This window comes from Episyrphus balteatus, chromosome 1 (assembly GCF_945859705.1).
Source record: "Episyrphus balteatus chromosome 1, idEpiBalt1.1, whole genome shotgun sequence".
Taxonomy (NCBI): Eukaryota; Metazoa; Arthropoda; class Insecta; order Diptera; family Syrphidae; genus Episyrphus; species Episyrphus balteatus.
Window position 1 is genome coordinate 146,338,668 of NC_079134.1, and position 20,230 is coordinate 146,358,897.

The following is a 20,230-nucleotide window of genomic DNA, read 5'->3' on the forward strand; positions in this document are numbered from 1 at the left end:
TTTATTCTAACTGAGTTGTGATATGTACATATATGGAAAATAGTGAAGCTCAATAGATTCATTATCCAAGAAAATAAAACCTGGTTCAAGGGTTTTTAAGAAAATATACAACAAATTAAATTCTTAAAATATTATCAAAAGGACCAAACGCAATTAAATCAGATCGTAAAAGAAAGTCATGCAATTGAATAAGAATTGACTCGTAATTCACATAAACAACTCCCTTTTCAAGGAAATGCATTGTGTTTTTATAGCATACCTTAATAAAATACGATGCAAAATGCAACAACTCAAAGGAAAAACTATCATGTTATAGAATTTTTGTTGCAGAAAAATAAAAAAAAAAAAAAAAAGTACTCATACACCCCAGTGACCTTTTACAATATCTTTATTTGTATACATTTGATGTAATTTCTGGATTTAATAATACCTGTTGATTAATTTTCTTCATATTTAAAATTAATATCGCGTGAATTTTAATACATATTTAAACTTAATCTTATAGTTTTTTTTAATTTTTTTTATTTCTTAAAACAAAATTTTTTTCTAAAAAAAACTTTAATATTCCAAGAAACTTCTAAAAAAAAAGCAAGTACGTGTGACTCAGTCGTAATTTTAACTTTTTACGTTAATGGAGAAGAGAATTTGCGAAATATAACAAAACCTGGCATAAAGTCACCAGAGTTTACGGCAACACAGGAAATCCTTAAATCTATTTTGAATTAATATCACAATATAAAAAATGTTATTCACACTGATTTAAGGTTTCTCTTTATAAAAATAAAAGAAAATACATACCTAACCTGTTTTCATTATATTTATCAAAAGGACCAGAACCAAATGTGATCGTAAAAAATGCATGTTATTATTTAATTTGCTCGCAATGCGCATAAAAACTCCCATTTTCAAAGGTTTGCAAATACTATAATCGTGCTTTATAGCTTCCCTTAATAAAAGAATAAAATACGATGCAAAATGCAACAACTTGGACGAAAAACCATCATGATATAGAGTTTTAATTGTTGCAGAAAAATAAAAAAATGAAAAAAAAAAAAAAACACTCATACACCCCAGTGACCTAATACAATTTCTTTGTTTTGATATTTATTATATAATTTTATCATAAAATAAAACCTGTTGATGAATTAATATTTATAATTACCAACTTTTCTGTTAAATAAATGTAAATATTGAGAGAATATATAACTAAAATATTGTTTTTCATTCAAAATACCAATTCAAAAAGCAACGAACTAACTCGAACAACATTCTGCGCACTGCTGACACACACACAACAAAAAATCTGTTTGATTCAAAATTTCTCACTCAAAACAAAATTTCTCCTCCAAATATGCAATCCAATTTTAACTCTCTCTCTATCTCTTATAGCTTCGAAGTTCGAAAGTTCGCTCGCTATACGATTCACCTCGTGCGTCGTAGCCAAATTGTCGTCGCCTTCATATCAAATCAAATCGAACTCCATCATTCAGTTGCATCGAGTTCTTGTTAGATGTTGGTTGTGTTTTGATATTCGTATCTCTCTTCCACGTGCGTTTCTATTAAACAATTTTATCTAGTTTCAAATTTGTATCATTCTATCTCTTTCACACTTTCAATGTGTTATTTTGAACTCGATACGATATTCTATATTTTTGTCTCTATCACACCAACTTGCTAGTATTACCCGGGCATCATCTAATAAATAAAAATTTAGTATATTATTCTCCTCTTCTCTCGTAGTAATCGTATTCGAATTATAAAATAGATAGAAGTGAGAACTGTCAAAATGAAAAGCATCTGACTGATGTCGTTGTCTTCGTCGTCGTTAGTTTTTTTTTGGTTCAATCGAATTTTGATTTTACTTTTATTTGTTTGCCATTTTCCGCCGAATCGTCGTCTAGTTCGCAATTTATGTGTGTCGTAAGCGAATTGCAAACTTACTGTCATCATAAATATTTTGTGTAATCAAAGAGAACGAAACAAAATTTCCACCCAACAAACGTGTGTGTGTGTGTGATTTGTGATTTTGTTCCCACGACTGTCAAAAGTTTGATTCTCTTTGTTTTTATTTTTTTACTTCCTTGTCTCTAAATGAATTCGATGAAAATGTTACCGAAATTTTTTGCTGTCAAACAAAAATTTGCTACTGCTGCTGCTGCAATAAGAAGCAGTGCAGTGCTGTGCGCATTTTGATTTTTTTTGCTGTCATTTTTATATATTCGTCGTAGTCAATGATGATGATGAAATGAAAGAATGAAAATTATTCTCAAGTGTCAAACACGCGGCAATAAATTATAAGAAATGAATGAAAAAAAAGTTGCAAAGTTGCAAAATTTTAGTAAATTAGAAAATTAAGAAATCCAATAGGAATAGCTACATTGTTTTATCAATATTGGATGAGTGGTTCTCGTGATACAACGTCATTTTTGTTGTTGTTATTTTTTTATTGCACATTTTGAGAGGTGCACTTAAGAGTGTTATTGTTGTGGTCTCTTTTGTTTTGTCTTATTTTTTTTGTCAATGAAACATTCAAGTGTCTAGTCTATGACCTTTGGATGAATGTGCATCTCTTTGTCCTCCTCCTCCTACTCCAAGTCCTACTCGTCGCCTTTCTGTTGGAGGTCACTCGTTGTTTCAAGTGCATTTTTTGTGTGATGGATAAAGAAGGAATTCCGCATTTCCTTTCAAGTGTTTTTTTTTGGGTGCTTTTGGAGGAAAATTTGTACATCCGTCGAATTTTCGATTTGTGCTAATTCGGGTCAAGGTACTCGCAATTTGGTGCTGAGAGAGTTTTGAGTGCTTTTTTTTAATAAGAAACTCAAATAAAATAAATATTTGCAATTTATGTAAAATCAAATTTATACAAAAAAAAAAATACCAAAAATATCTCAACTCAGAGATTTAAAAAAAAAAAACTACGAAAACGTGAGTGTTTTACGTTCTATTCTGGAATTTCATCAATTTATTATATGGATCTATACCATCAACATACTCGTACTATTTACTTGAGTAATAAATTTTGGAAATTAATAAAAAAAGAAATAAATAAATTTCTTAGCTGTTGGGTGTAATGAGGTAAGTTGGCTAAAAAATGCCTACCATCAACTTTTTTTTAGGGGTAGTTAAGGGGTTTTAAATGCTTTCTTTTTCTACAAAAATAAAAAAATTAGTTCATTCTTATTTGTTTTGCTAGCAGAACTCTAGCAATCTAGGTTCCTACCTATTTTGCATATGGATTCGTGTTGTTTAATTTATAGTATTTGGTTTTTTTTTTTTTACTTCACTTTTTTTTTTTATTTCGTTTTTAATTTTTTCCTCCATCTCCCACATTCAAAAGGTATTTTATTTGCATCCAAGATGGATAGTGATTAATTTTAGTTTTTTTTTTTGTAGAGAAAGAGAATTGAAGGAATTTTTGTTTGAAATATTTCAGGTAGGAATTTTGCGTTTGAAATATTAAACTTGAAGTAAAAACCAAATTCAGCTAAATTCAGTAAAAAAAAACATTGAAGTGCCTTTTTTAGTATATGAAAATATTTTTGTGAAATAAGAGATAAGAAGATGATAATATTATTTTGAAACTCTTAGGTATTTTTGTCTTTTTAGTTTTTTGTTAAATAGTTTTGTTGATAATTTGCAAGGCCGACAAATAGTAACAGAGTTTACGGTTGTATGTTTGTGTTATTGGACCTTTAAATAATCGTCGTGTTTTTTTGCCACTGAAATTAAACAAAAAATAGGAAGGCAACAATTTTTTTCAGTTAATTCAAAGTTAAATCAACAAAATTTGTGAGTGATTAACTTAGGGCCTGAAAAAATAAATATATTTTAGAGTTTAATAAAAACTTAAAGAATATTAAGCAATCTCATTATTTAAAATACATCATTTATTTATCTAATGGAGCTAACATTTATTTGTTTACATTATTCGAATACCAACTTTCCTGTTTTTTAGCTTTAGGTATTTAAATAAATCTGCTTTTTGTTTTCAATACTAATCGTGTTTTATTTTTCTTGGGATGCAAAATCCTGTTTTTGTTGTAAAGCAAATAAATACAATGATCTGATGTGGGATCACGTAGGTAGAACAGTGGCTGAGAAAAAATTTTAAACTATTTCAAACCACTGCAGAAAAATACAGAAAGTAAAATTTCTAAGGTTCAAAAAACTAATATTTAAATAAAAAAGATATAAATTTAAAAACAAAATTTTTATTATTGAAAGATAATTTTTATTTTATTTTAAATTTATTTTAGTTTTAAAAACTATACCTTTCTTTTTCATATACCATACAACATGGAGACAACACCACAAAATCTAATATTTTTAGTTTTATTATTTATTTCTGCCTGTAAGTTGAAGCTAAAATCGGTTGAAAATTAATGAAGCTAAAATACCAAAGCAGATACTCAAGTAAAAGTAAATTTGAAAATCAGGTAAATCTTCAGAGACTCCTCCTCAAAACACAACTTTAGAGACCTCTTACAATAACATTGACTTTTAAATAAATATTTTCTTAGTTTTCACCTCTCAAAACACAAAATTCGCTACCCATTTCCAAAATAAATGCGTGAAAATAAATTCTATTTACGAGTGCATTTTATTGTAAGAGGTCATAAAAGATGCGTTTTATTTATGTTTTGATTCTCGAAAGGACAATCAATTTCGTGTAGATTTTGGATTTAAGAATCATGGCCATTTTTGGTTAACAACGCCTGTCTACCTATTGAACAATTTTTTGTAACCAAATATAAGCCAATCGTGACAACTTAATATTTTGAATCTGAACCTGAACCTAAGTAATTGAAAATTGTCAGCAGCTATTTTTTGATTTTTGAAACTCATACAACAGTCTCAGATCTTCTAATCGTCTGTACTTACCTATTCTTAAAGTATCAATTTGTTTCGTAACGCCCTTTTTTTTTAATTTACTTCCGCTTAATAAATGGCAGATGATCGTCTCATCCTAAAAAAATAAATTTTATTCTATGTAGACTCAACTATTCTTGTAGTACTAGGTACCTATATTTAAAAGTTTTTAACCAATTTTCTGATGGGTAGGTATGCATATTCCGTCTCAGTATTGACTTAGTTGAATCACAAGATGTCTATTAAAAAACTTTTAATTCATAAACTTAAAAGAAAGAACAAAATTAAATTAATAAAAGAAACTTGAAAAAAATAAAATATATGGATAGCCTTCGAAATAGATTTGAAATTTCAAAAACTTGAGCTAGATTTAATTCAAAATTAGCAACCTTAAACTAGTAGGTACGATTAACTAAGACTTTAAAAGGGTGACGAAAAATCCCCAGAAGAGGTAAGAAATTCTTACGAAACGTTGTGTGATGAAAGAGTGGATTAAAGTCAAAAACCAAAAAGACTATATAATACAATAAAATCAAGAAAACAAAAGAGATATTTTTTTCTAAAACCATTGTTATCCTAGTTAACCGAAGTTATTTAATTTCACTTCTGGCCTTAACCTGTCCGAAGAATAGCCTACGGTAAAACCTAAGTAAAAATTATTAAAAAAAATTGACTGAAATTCCTAAATAATTTACAAAAATTGGTTCGGAAATCCGCCTTAAACAAGCCATATGAAACTTCATTTTGTAAATTATTTTTTGGTTATTTAATTTGTTGCTAAAGAAGCTAATGTGATAGTTGAAAACATGTCATTAGGGGTCAAACCAATATTAACATATAGAAATGTAGGTATGTATGTCAAAAAAGCTTTTGTGCCCAGAAAAGGGCACAAATATTTGTCTTATCTTACTATCTTCTTGGAAAATATTCTTCTAAATGTATTACCATTAAATTACTTTCTATTTTTCACCGACTTTTTCTATTCAATTTTTTAACCCATTCCCAACAATTTATCTGTCCTCTATGCACAATATTACATTGAAAATTTCCACGAACATCCAATTGGAAACCATAACAACAAGACTGGAGTTTTGATAATATTCCTCCCTGAAGATGGCTCTAGCAGGTATTTTTATTTTATAAATCTAAGAATAAAAATAAATACAAAATCCACTGCAACTAGGTATAAAGTATAATGAATAAAATAACACAAAAATTGTGTTTTTTTTTTTGTTTTGTCAATATTTTGCAGTCCAGTGAAATTCACAGAATGTCCTTTTGTAATTTTTTTTAGCTTTGTGTACGAAATTTTTTTTACCTTTGCAAGCTTCAAAAAACAAGTTCACATGTCCATGAACAGGGAACACATCACCATCGTATATACTTTTAGTTTACAGAAATGATTAATTTCAGTTTTTTTTATTTCATCTTTCTGTTTTGAAATGTAATAACATTTTCCCTGATTCAGATTTTTGTTTTGTTGGAAAAAATTGTAAACAAAAGTTCATTTTGCCATATTCTGCGCAGATAGATATTTTAATTATTAAGTTTAACATCGTTGTTAGAGTTAAATTTAATTGGTTTGACTCGGCTCGTTTAGTTATACCTTGTTGTTGTTGGCTGAAAAATAACTTTATCTTTACACAATTTTTTGTTTGTATTTTTAGTCTATTTATGGACAGAACTAAATTAACTCGTGCATGACAATGTATTTTTATTTCCATTCCTATTTTTATTAGAAATATATTTCAATTTATTTCTTATTAAAAATGAAGACTTCCATGAATCTTTTACTGAAGGTAGTTAAAAATTGTTGTTTTTTTTTGTTTGTTTTGAAAAAATAAACCTAATCCACTTATTTTTTTTGTTGTTCTTCTATGAATGATGCGGTGAAATTTAGTATCACAAGTCTTGAATTATTTCACAATCTTCTGCTACTGCTACTGTTCTTGACAAAATGTATAATGTTTTTGAAATTCAAGAAAAACGAAGGTAATAAAAAATGTTTACATTTTTACTCCATCAAATATGCATTGTTGTTCCACGAAAAGAAGTCCTTATTTTCTAGTAGATGCTCACTTTAAAATGCATTTCAATTTTTTTGTTCATCTTGTTGGTTGCTTTTGCTTCTTCCTCACTGCCAAGGTCCCTGAATTTTATGTTTTTTTTTCTTACTTTTGAAAAAAAAAAAATGTTTTATCTTCACAGTAAATAAAAAAAAACAACAACAAAAATTATACTGTAACTTTTATATTATATTGGGATTTGTTTACTGCTCAAGAGTTGTGTATTTTACATTTTACATCTTTTTGATTCTTTAACAGAGTTATAAAGTCATAAAAGAAATTGAAAAATTTTTCAAATTATAATACTTTATTTGGTTTGTATTTATGTACAAAGAAGATAGAGAAAGAGGGAAAAAGTTCAACAAAGTTGTTGTTGTTGTTTTTTGGTTTATTAAAGGTGTGCGTGTTTCGTGTGCCTATGTGAATGATGTAAATTAGTTCAAAAAGAATTTTCAAGGGACTTTTTTTTTACAACTTGTATTTGGTTTGTTTTTGTTAAGTAAACATTTTTTGAACTTTTTTAATTACAAATAAAGCTTAGCATTATATATAACTTTTTTGTGAAATGATAAAATCATTTCTTTCTTAGTTTACATTTTAAGCCTTTTTGGTAATAGGAAAAATTTAAATGAACTTGGTTTTATGTATTTACTTTAAATCCACGAAGGAGGTTGCACATACTTGCTTCTAGGTGCTAAAGTTGTTTAGAATATTTGAGATAATTTTTGTTTTTTTTTTTAAGAAAAAAAAAAAATTTTTTTTTGAAGAAATGAATTTGAACCATTCTTAGGCTTTATACCAAAAATTAGCTCGTACAATTTTAAATATAAAAACATTGGAAAATAAAATTTTTCTCGTAATGAAATTCTGTAGCAAAAAATTGATTTATTCTATTATTTCAATTAAGTTCTAAATTAAATCGGGAATACTTAAAAATAAAAATTTTTAATAATCCAAGTTGTTTGGCATGAGCTAAGTACTTCACTTTGAAATTAAACTATAAACTTAAATTGTTTAATTTTCTTATTTGAAACAATTTGATAATAGAAAGCTACAAATACATATGTATAACGAAATGTTTTACATAGGTACTATACTCTCTGAATAAAAGAATACATTTATTTTCGTTTATACACTGGAACAAAAGTTTGTAACAAGCAACTGAAGATATCTCGGACAGTAGAAAAGATGTCGGAAAGATTTAAATAGATTTAACGGTAATATTTTAAAATCATATTTCCCATATGATTTATGTACATGGGAAAGATTGTGTTTTTGAATTTGAAATTTTATAACTTTTAATGCTTCATCAAAAAGACTAAATTTAATAATTTTCTTGTATTGAATTTTTAAGAGTTATAAAATTCCAAACTCAAAAACACAATCTTTCCCATGTACATAAATCATATGGGAAATAGAAATTTGCGATGCGGCAGTACTTAATATTAAGGGCTGTAACTTTAACAGCATTTTTTTCGTCGTTTCTAACAATATTTTCGATATAACTTTGAACGAAAAAAAAATATTTTATTTTGAAACATTCTATATTGTTTATAGTAGGTATATCTTTTCATTTTCTGAAAAAAAATTTCGGGGGGGGGGGGGGGGTTAAACCCCATAGCCCCCCCTAAATACGGCTATGACTCCAACAAACAACAGGTTAAAACCCCACTCTTCTTCAATTGCGAGAAAGCAAAATAAAATTAGTCGGAACTTTATCATTGAAAATTGGTGAGACAGGACTGATTTGCGCGGTCTTGGAACAGTTTTAGCTATTTATTATAATTGCAGTGTTTAATTTTTTTCTGGTGAAAATAGCAATGGATACGGAAACAACAAGAATTAGACATTTCAAATACAATTTTATGAAATTTGTTTTACCTTAATATTTTTGGGGCAAAAAGGGGCCAAAATAAAGATAATTTTTTTATGAATTTTATGTATGAAAAGAAATTTCTTTGTGTATTTTGCTAGATTCCGCAATTATTGTTATTTGTATGAAAACTGGAACGCTTTACCTAACAAGTTCTTAACAATTCAGCCGCAGAATACCGCAGTCACGCGAATTTTCAGCACATAGAAAATTTTAATATATTTGCATAATTATAGTATTAAAAAAAATTATAATCTGAATTTTTTCTCCCGTTATCAAATAATTTTCTATATTGGGCATTTAAAAATATTAAAAAATTTTTTTTTTCAAAAAAAAAAAAAAAAAAAAAAATAAAGAAAAAAAAATTTTTTTCAAAAAAAAAAAAAAAAAATTATTTTGTAGAAAAATTTTTTTTTCCTAAAAATTTTTTTTTGTAACAAAAACAAGTGATTTTAGTAATTTGCGTGTTATAAAATAAAAAAAAAAAAAAAATAAAAAAAATTGTTTGGCCGCTTAGATTGTTGAAATACCTCTATGTGCGCTGGTTATAGACAACACAACAATGCACAGTGGGCCATTTTTTCTCTTTTCATTGCAAAAGTCTAAACTTTTCAATAAAAAAAATTTATTTGATGAGTTTGAATAAAATTGGTTGACACAGGGTGTTTCAGGATCTTGTCTTGAAATTCAATTTTTGTTGATTGTTATAACAATTGAAGCAAAATGTTATTAAAATAAAAAGAGGAAGGACTAGCTTCTTTATAATTTCGTATAAAATTTAAAAGTTGAAGTACCTATCTATTTTACTTTTTTTTAAACTGTATAGGAAAAATTTAACGATCCAAAAGACAATTTTTTTTTAAATATTTAATAATAGACTAAAATAATGGCTAAGATCAGGCAAGGCTTTTACAAAAATTTTTGAGTGTTGAGCTCTCCATTTTTTAAGGAATTCAATTTGTTTTAAAAATTGTAACAAAAGCATTCACTCGAAAAAAATTTGAAAAAGTGTTGTACTTCTAAACGAATGTGCCATTTTCGATAGGTTTTTAAAAGGAGAATACTAGAATTCTTTTACAGAAAAATGGCTCAGATTTCCACATTTCATTACGGGAAAGTAAACGTTGGACAAAAATAAATAGAGAAAAATGAGCCAAAAAGTTTTGAAAATAATATTTCCACAAATTGTGGCAAAACAAATTTAAAAAAAAAACTTATAATGTTTCTCCTTTGTTGTCAAAAACTGGCATCAGGTTTTTCTAGTTACTAGTGTTTCAGAAATGATCAAAAATTAAATTTCCTTCGAGCTAAATCTAAGGATTTTTAAAGGTTTCTTATAACTCAGCTTTAAGTAAAAAAAAAAAAAATGAGTCAAAAACCAGCTTTCTGAAAAATTAAAAACATAATTTTTATAATAATGTTTTTAAATTCTTACACTAAAAACTCTTAAATTTTTTGTATAAGACCTGTATCAACCGAACTTCCGATTCAAAATGTCTTTCTGTTTTTATAGATCTCAATCTCTCAATATTTGCTCAACCAGTTAATTAGTAAGTTTTGGAATTTTCTTATTTTTGATAAAAAAAATTAAAATTTTATTTATTTTTTGGATGATTTTTTTTTGGAAAATCATTACTAAGAGTATATCCCATAGAACGATTTTTTTTTATTTTCTGCCTTTCTCTTATACAAAACTTTAATACAACTCTCAAATTAATTTTTAATTTTTTTTTTAAAAACAAAATTATAAAAAAATATTTAAAATGGCTTTGATGAAATTTTTTTTTTCATTTAAAGAACTAATTTCACAATATACCTAATTCAATTTTTACTTGCGATATAGGTACTATATATCAAGTTATGCATTCGTACAAAAAAAAAAAATTGAGATAACATTTTTCCATAACATTATGATGGTAGACAATGCCAAAAAAGTGGGTCCCGGAAGTCCGTCTGTCTGTCTGTCTGTCTGTCTGTCTGTCTGTATAAGGAGCTACAGCCTAAACGGATGGACCGATTGATGTCAAACCTATTATGCAGCGTTATTTGGCGACTCTCCAGAGGGGTTTTTGGAATTAATTTTTTTGGACCAAAAATAACGGTACTTTTCATATACCGATTTTAGTAAAATTAAAATATCTCGAAAACGGCTCCAACGATTTTGTTTAAAAAATTCAAGTGTTAGTTTAAAGTTTAGATCTATCTTCTAATGAAAAAATTTTTTTTTGAAAATCAGTATTAACGGTACCTGCCATAGAACCGTTTTTTTCAAATCCGATTATCTCCAAAACCGCTTATTCGATTTCAACGAAACTTTTTGTGAAGAAGCATTTATATAATTTAAATATAAGCCAAAAATTAAATTTTGGAAAAAATAATTTTTGGATTTTTAAAAAAATTTTGAAAATTTTTTTTTGAAAAATCAAATTTTCGAAAACGGTACATTTAATTTTTTTGAAATTTTGTTTTTAGATGTTGATTAGTGATTTCTACAAAATGGCATACCAATTTTGTTTTTAAACTTTTTTTCCAAAAAATTATTTATAAAAAATTAGTTTTTTAAAAAACGGCTCTAACGATTTTGAAATTTTTTTTTCTAAAAATGCATGTTAATATATCAATCAAAACTGCATACTTGTTTTGGAGGGCAATTTAATTTCAGATTTTATTTTATTTTTTTTTTAAAACGAATTTTATTTTTTTTTTCCAAATTTCTATATAAAAAGTCTTAAAAATTTAAACAACTTTAACTCTAAGAGCAAGTTCGTGCGACCCCAGTCGTGCATTTTATTCTTAACCAAATTGGACTTAAAAAATAAGAGAAAGTCAATCAGAAAAAAAAGAGAGAGAGGGAAAAAAAAGAGAAAACACAGTGTAAAAAAACTGTGAAAACTCAACGTACTTTTCACATTTTTCTATTAGACCTTGATATTTCAAAAACCTGAAACGAGTTTCTTGTTGTTGAATTGATTGGGCCAGAATTGTGAAAAAATGATGCTTTGTTAATTTCATCCATTTAATATCCCCTCCTATTTAACTTAAAATTTCCTTTTTTCATAATCCTAGTAGGGTTTTTTTTTTTGTTTTCAAAAATACCCAAGAAATTATCACGAATTAATTATGTTTTAGGTCATGGTTGTAGTAATAAAGAGCAATTTGAGACCTGTCATTATCATCATCTAAAAGGAAAATCACTTCGTAGAATCTGATTATCTATTCTTCCCACTAAGGTTTCTACGAACATGATCTTCAACTAATTTAAACGAAAATTTCCCTTTAATTATTATGATTAAAACCCAGTCTTAGGTTACTATTACAAATCCTCTATAATTAGTAGCTGTTTAATTTTATGCATTAACAAATTTATCGTGGGTGAAGTTATTGGTTCGAAAATTAATTCAGAGCAAATAAAAAATTCAAATGTAAAAAAAAAGGATAAAAAAGACGGTCGTCGCGTCGTTCATTACTGACTGGGGATAACTTTGTAATAATTATTTCACGGTAGAGTGCGCTGCCGTCCCAGTTATAAAAGGCAAGCACACAGAATTCTTGTGTAAAATCTTTTAATTCAAAGAACCAACGCAATTAATAAATATGTTGGTCATGTTTTAACATAAATTTTGAGTTAATTGAATGCCAACAGCAAAAAAATCCTTTGAATTGTAAATCATTTTATAATGAAAATGAATCCACTTTACAGGAAACTGCTGATCAAATATTGATGTGAAAAAATGAAAAAAGAAAAAACAAAAAAAATGTTTAATTGAGTTTTACCTCTTGAGCCTTTAAGTACAAGGCAGAAGCTTATTTTTTTTTCCATGTAAGAGTAAAAAATTGAAGTTGATTTTTATCTGTGCAAACAGCACGACTTTTTTACATGAACTTTTGCACTAGAGTCAATGTTTTTTTTTAAAGGCTTTTATGTGTGCTTGTATGAAAAATGTTTGCTGGATTAAGTTAAAACTGTGGAATTAATTTAAAAACACAACTAAATATTGAAAGTGTTACAAATAAGGCTCAATAGCGTCATGGAGTGATTTAATTAGTGTAAAACTTTTTTGGCCGGTTAATTAATTCAAATTAAAATATTTTTGTTTTAAAAATTTTAACGAGACAACAGGAATTTATGATTGCTGCTCGTAACTCATATTTTCTTTCAAGGACCTATTTGATGGTTCTGGTAAAGTGTCAGAGATTATTTCGTTAAACACCAAAAATTGCTGCTTGGATAGTATCATTATTTCTGTAATTAGCTCAGATTACTTCACTAAATATGGCGAATCACTGCAGTAAATATCAGAGAGTTCTCTGCTAGATACTGTGAAAAGTTAATAAGTATCACAGACTGCTTCAGAAAATATCACCGAGTGCCTTGATAAGTATCGTCAATTTGTGTATAACGTAGCAGAAAGTGCTTCGCGATATATCATGTACTGTGTTAGTACTTACTACTAAACTTTTCCGAACATTAAGAGATTGGCTTAGTTAGTATCACAGACTTCAACGGTTAGTATCACCAAGCGATTTGATAATAATTATCACAATTAATAGTCCAGTAATTTTAGGTTTTATCTGCGGAAAAATTCCTACTGGGCTGAATTTTGGTATACAGCTTAATGACGGCTTTGTTATGAAGATGTGAAAAATCGACATTGATATCGTGTCCGCGTTAAGAGTTATAGGGGTCAAAAGGTCACAAAAACTGGTTTTTCACGATTTTCAGCAAAACGGTAAGTCTTATCAAAAAATTTTCAATGCAAGAATTGTAGACCAGATTATTATATATAAAAAGTGTCATGACACTTTTTTTCCTAAGACCCACCGTTTCTTAGGTATAACGATTCAAAAAGTTGAAGTTTAGTTGTAATCGTCATAATCCTATTCCTGAAAAAAAAACTCCTAACTGAAAAGTTCCTGAAATTTCATTATTTTTTTAGCTTGAATTTCGTTCCTCAACTGTTAAGAATATGGGGAAACCAAAAAAAAAATGGAAATTTTCGCCATTTTTCCGATTGGGGCCTTTCTCCCGAAACCATTTCCCTGGGAATTTTTGTTTAGAATATGTCTGAAAATATACAGGGTGTGCAATAGAGAATGGACAACCCTAAAACGGCTTATAGCTACACTTATGATTGTTCTAAAAACAGATAGAAAAAAGTTCTATCGCAACCAGTTCATAAAATATGGACTTTTTTTCGTTCAGTGTATTTTAAGTTTTATCATCTTATGTTTTCGTTCACTACAACCACGAATGAATGAATTTTATTTATTTCTTTTTTTTATAATTTTCTACAATAATTGGATGAGTACAAAAACACTTTAAAAATTTCATAGCTATTGCACATTTTCGTAAAAAAAATTTTGAAATCTGTTTTTTGATGCAAAATGTAAAAAAAGTATTTTATGAAAAATTTTAAACACCTGTGGTATAAAATAAATCTATAGAAACCTAGGTGGCCAACTTTCTTAAAAATATTCTGGTATAAGGAGAATATTTTTAAGAAAGATGGCCACCTAGGTTTCTATAGATTTATTTTATACCACAGGTGTTTAAAATTTTTCATAAAATACTTTTTTTACATTTTGCATCAAAAAACAGATTTCAAAATTTTTTTTACGAAAATGTGCAATAGCTATGAAATTTTTAAAGTGTTTTTGTACTCATCCAATTATTGTAGAAAATTATAAAAAAAAGAAATAAATAAAATTCATTCATTCGTGGTTGTAGTGAACGAAAACATAAGATGATAAAATTTAAAATACACTGAACGAAAAAAAGTCCATATTTTATGAACTGGTTGCGATAGAACTTTTTTCTATCTGTTTTTAGAACAATCATAAGTGTAGCTATAAGCCGTTTTAGGGTTGTCCATTCTCTATTGCACACCCTGTATATTTTCAGACATATTCTAAACAAAAATTCCCAGGGAAATGGTTTCGGGAGAAGGGCCCCAATCGGAAAAATGGCGAAAATTTCCATTTTTTTTTGGTTTCCCCATATTCTTAACAGTTGAGGAACGAAATTCAAGCTAAAAAAATAATGAAATTTCAGGAACTTTTCAGTTAGGAGTTTTTTTTTCAGGAATAGGATTATGACGATTACAACTAAACTTCAACTTTTTGAATCGTTATACCTAAGAAACGGTGGGTCTTAGGAAAAAAAGTGTCATGACACTTTTTATATATAATAATCTGGTCTACAATTCTTGCATTGAAAATTTTTTGATAAGACTTACCGTTTTGCTGAAAATCGTGAAAAACCAGTTTTTGTGACCTTTTGACCCCTATAACTCTTAACGCGGACACGATATCAATGTCGATTTTTCACATCTTCATAACAAAGCCGTCATTAAGCTGTATACCAAAATTCAGCCCAGTAGGAATTTTTCCGCAGATTGGGCTTAAAAATGACTAAAATGACTGGGCTATAACTGCGGTGTATGTCAAAGATTACTTCGTTAGCTATCATGGATTGCTCCGATAAGTTCTGTAAAATGTTTCGGTAAGTATCAGGTATCGTTCCAATATGTATCACGGATTGTTTTGGTTTATATCACCAAGTGTTTTAGTAAATATCGCAAATTGTTACATGTGATTAACAAGAACTTTAGTATTTCATAATATACACTATAGTGCTCCGATAAATACCGACAATTCCTCAAACTAGTATCACATACTGCTTAGGAAAATTTCAGTCTTTTAATACCTAAGTATCACATATTTCATCATGGTTTGGTCAGATTAGTACTACGAAATGCTCCGATAAGTATCAATTTAATTGTTCCAAAAAGTATCACAAATTCATTGAGAAAATATCACCAATTGCCTTAATAATTTTTAATATCTCTGTACTGTAACGTAGCAGTAAGTACTTTGCAAGAAATAATGGACTACTTCGATAAGTATTCAGAAATTCTGAAATTAATTTTAGAGACTGGTCCAATAAGTATTATGAATTTTAACGGTTAACATCACAAAGTGATTCAATAAGTTTCACAAATCGAGATCTTTGATGAGTATTGCAAATTTCTGCAATTCATATCAGAAAACCCTTCTCCTAATATCATAGAATGTTTCGATAAGATAACATCCAATTTCTGGTGGGCATAACAGATAGAGCTTCGGTAGATATCACAAAATGCTCCGATAAGGAATACTTAAATAAGTATCACAAACTGCTTTGCATATATCACGGAGTGCCAAATTCTGCGAAATTACTTCTATGAGTATCTAGTATTGCTCCAATAAGTATCACTGATTGCTCCGGAAAATATCAGACACTGCTTTGATAATTATCATGAATTGTGGCGCAGTATCAAGATCTATTCCAATAACTGTCATTCAATACTATTATTAGTATTTCGAAATGCTTCAGTAAGTATCAGGAATTGCTCTTATAAGAATTCTGGTAGGAAAATTTTCCCAAATTTGACGGCTGCAGTCTGCAGAACTCACGAAGAAATTTATTTGGCTCTTGATTCTATGTTTTTATAACTAATACATAAATGTTAATATGGTAAAAAAATTGGGCACCAAAAAAAATTAATTAGGGTGATGCAAAAACGTTTCTTTTTTAATTATTCGAAAAATTTGGATTTTAATCACATTTAAAATTTCTAAATAGTTTTTTTCTTGAGATATAAGTTTAAATTGAAAGATTTCGTATTAGGGTGGCTCAAAAAAAGTTATCTTCTTGAGTTTCTTGTGAAATTAAACAAAAAAAAAGGATATTATTTTAACCAAATTATGGAAGAAAAAAAAAACAAAAATTGCCATTAGGGTGGTCAAATTATTTTTTTTAAATTACAAAACTGAAAAAAAATTGATTTTCACTACAGAGAAGTTTTGGAAAACGTGGTTTATAAAATACATAGTATAGAATTGAGTATTTTCTTATTATGGGGGTTAGAAAAATGCTATATTTTACATTTTCTCTTGGAATTCAACCAACATCGATTTAATTAATATGTTATAACTTTAAAATTACTGCAAGAAATTAAACTTTATAAACTTTCTGTGCACTAAAATGATTTTTTTTTGAGAATAAAAAAAAAAAACTTTTTAACACCCTAAATGAAAAAAAAAATGTTTCAAAGAAGAACCATACTTTTTTTTAAATCCAATGTTAAAAGTAAAAGAAAGTACTTTTTTGCGCCACCCTAATGCGGTTTAAAAAAAAACTCTGTGTTGTTAAAAACAATATTTTCGTTAATTGAAAAAGCAAATCTTATTAAACAAACTCATTCCGTGGTCAGTTTTTATTTTTGTCTGACGAAGGTATGTGAACATTCAGTGATTGCTTGAAAATTGTTCTTAAGCAGGCCTTCACGTCCTACAGAATTCATCAGAATCATTAATGCAACAAAGCAGAAAGACGATTTCACTAACGCAGATTTCCGACGTTTATGAAAACAAACACCCTATATTTAATTTGCTTAAAGTTAAATTGCCTTCATTATTACGTGCATTTCCCCAGCCCGGACCTATCGCAAAATTAAAAAAAAAGTATGCAAAAGTTTTGTACAAGTTTTGTACAGTTTTGTACAACCAAAGCCGAGTTTTGTACAAGCTTACAACAAAAGTTATAGCCAATTGAAAGTACCGGGCTGGGGAAACGTTTCCCCAGCCCGGACATTTTTCAAAACTAAAAAAAATTTAAAAAAAAGTATGCAAAAGTTTTGTACAAGTTTTGTACAGTTTTGTACAACCAAAGCCGAGTTTTGTACAAGCTTCCAACGAAAGTTATAGCTTATTGAAAGTACCGGGCTGGGGAAACGTTTCCCCAGCCCGGACATTTTTTAAATTCTATCAAAATAAAAAAAAAAAAAATTCTAAAATTATCTACGAGTTTTGTACAGTTTTGTACAACAAAAACCGAGTTTTGTACAAGCTTAGTTTAATAATTAGAGTAGATTTTAGTTTACACTGGGTACATGCGTACCCAACCTATATCCAAAACTAAGAAAATTTAAATGCAAATTCCATCTAAGAGTAATGTACAGTTTTGTACAGATAAAATGGTACATCTAATTTAATTGCTGATGTTAATAAAAGTCGATACAAATTCATTCATTCTTAAATAATAACAAAAATCTACATAGTATGTGTCCTTGAAACCTTATTAGAATATTACATACATATTACATATTAAATCTCCCAAAATATGCAAGCATTTCCAAAGCGGAAATAACTTCCAAATGTATATGCAAGTTATTTAAAATTTTAAAGTTTGAAGTATGTAGTAAGAAACAAGGAGCAGATAAATGAGTCAACTACCATTTTGGTTTTTTTTTCAAACAAATAACGTTAAGTGAATTAATAACGTACAAAAATAAGTGAAAGATTCAAACGTGAACATTTTAGGAAGGTTTTTCAGACTGGAAAACATACAAAAAGGATGCAGAAAATTAAGATTTTTGTTTTGAAAATAATTTGTATTTTTTTTTACAAAATAGAAAAAAAATATTTTACTTATTGTCCTTTTTCAAACATTAGTCAATACATCTTTTGCAAGTCCAAATAAAACTGTATGAACAAAACCGACAGCAAATTCAAATAATTTTTAAATTAAAAAAAAAAAACCAACTACATATATTTATACACTGAAGGAAAAAACAACTTAAAATCAACGAAAACCACGTTGATTCAACTGTTTTTCGGAATCAAAGTAGAACATCGTTAATTTAAAGTGGTTTGCCGTTCTAAAACATGTTAAAATCAAAAATGTTTTAACTAGAGCCTACTATTGTAAGGTACACATGCTACACATGTATTTAAATTATTCGTGACGAAGCAGTAGTCCATTGAAATGTTACATTAACCTTGCATTTTGGGTAGGACAAGATTTTTTTGTTTTGATCTGTAGGGGAGGTTAATGTGAGTATACAATCCAGTTTTCGGGGTTGAAAGCCCTCCCATTTGGCCTCCATCTTGGAAAAAGGGATGTAAACTGTTTTTTTTTTATCGATATCTTGCGAATCGTAAGTCCCACAAAAAAAGTGTCTGAAGCGATTTTGTAGATAATTTATTTTTCTACAATTGTGATTAAGGTACTTTTTTTGTAAAATTGAAAATAAAAAAGTTATACTTGAAAATAGATGTACATTTTCAAGAAAAAATTCTTTGAAGGGCCATACCTAGCTTTTTTCTACAACTTTTATTGAAAAAATACTCATGATAGTTTTTAAAGATCATTTAATTTCCAACAATTTGCTGTGCTTATTTTGAAGATTTCGTTTATATAAAGCTGCTGTAATTGTTTTACAAAAAAAGGTAACAATTTATTTTTGTACTTTTATGTTTATTTAATTTTTTTTTACTTCAATACAAGCTGATTCAGAAGGATATGTAAGTTGAGCTAAAACAAGAAACCCCATTATTTTTTGTTTAAACTAATAACAAACACCCATTATTTTTTATTTAAACTAAAAACAAACAATAATGGGAGTTCTTAGAAAAAAGTAGTTTTGTTTTCTTTTTAATTTCTCGAAAACGACAAGACTTTTTTGCATCCGGTTTTCTGTTTTTGTTTAAAAACATATAGGCAACAGCATTGAATTTTGAAAACTATACTAATACTTAATTATATCAAATTTTGAAAAATTCGAAATATTTTTTTCGTATTTTTTGTAAAAGTTTTTATTTTGAAAATTATTTTTTCAAAAGCTATTATATGAAACAGGTTTATTTAAAAATAGTATTAAAAAAAAAAGAATTTTGGCTTTACAAAAAAATATAACACGTTAAAATAGGTGTAACAGTTGATTTTAAGTAAATTTTTTCAAAAGTTAGACAATGTTTTTTTTAGAAAATTGCCCTCCTGACTAAACGGTAGGGAGTGGACCCCCTATACTTTATGATTTTTTTCTTGTTTTAGCCCAACTTACATATCCTTCTGAATCAGCTTGTATTGAAGTAAAAAAAATTAAATAAACATAAAAGTACAAAAATAAATTGTTACCTTTTTTTGTAAAACAATTACAGCAGCTTTATATAAACGAAATCTTCAAAATAAGCACAGCAAATTGTTGGAAATTAAATGATCTTTAAAAACTATCATGAGTATTTTTTCAATAAAAGTTGTAGAAAAAAGCTAGGTATGGCCCTTCAAAGAATTTTTTCTTGAAAATGTACATCTATTTTCAAGTATAACTTTTTTATTTTCAATTTTACAAAAAAAGTACCTTAATCACAATTGTAGAAAAATAAATTATCTACAAAATCGCTTCAGACACTTTTTTTGTGGGACTTACGATTCGCAAGATATCGATAAAAAAAAAACAGTTTACATCCCTTTTTCCAAGATGGAGGCCAAATGGGAGGGCTTTCAACCCCGAAAACTGGATTGTATACTCACATTAACCTCCCCTACAGATCAAAACAAAAAAATCTTGTCCTACCCAAAATGCAAGGTTAATGTAAC

General features: G+C 27.9%; 1 protein-coding gene across 5 annotated transcripts in view; it reads left to right on the top strand.

Moving 5' to 3' along the window:
- The first annotated feature begins 2,867 nt into the window (after positions 1–2,867).
- LOC129907327 (transient receptor potential cation channel trpm) overlaps positions 2,868–20,230 on the top strand; it is a 282,057-nt gene continuing 264,694 nt past the window's right edge. For 3 of the 5 annotated variants that reach the window (XM_055983467.1, XM_055983464.1, XM_055983470.1), the window contains exon 1: positions 2,885–3,075. The gene's annotated coding sequence lies outside the window, so the exon portion shown is untranslated. Of the gene's footprint in view, positions 3,076–20,230 lie in introns of all 5 variants that reach the window. The other 2 variants (XM_055983461.1, XM_055983462.1) reach the window with 2 other exon arrangements.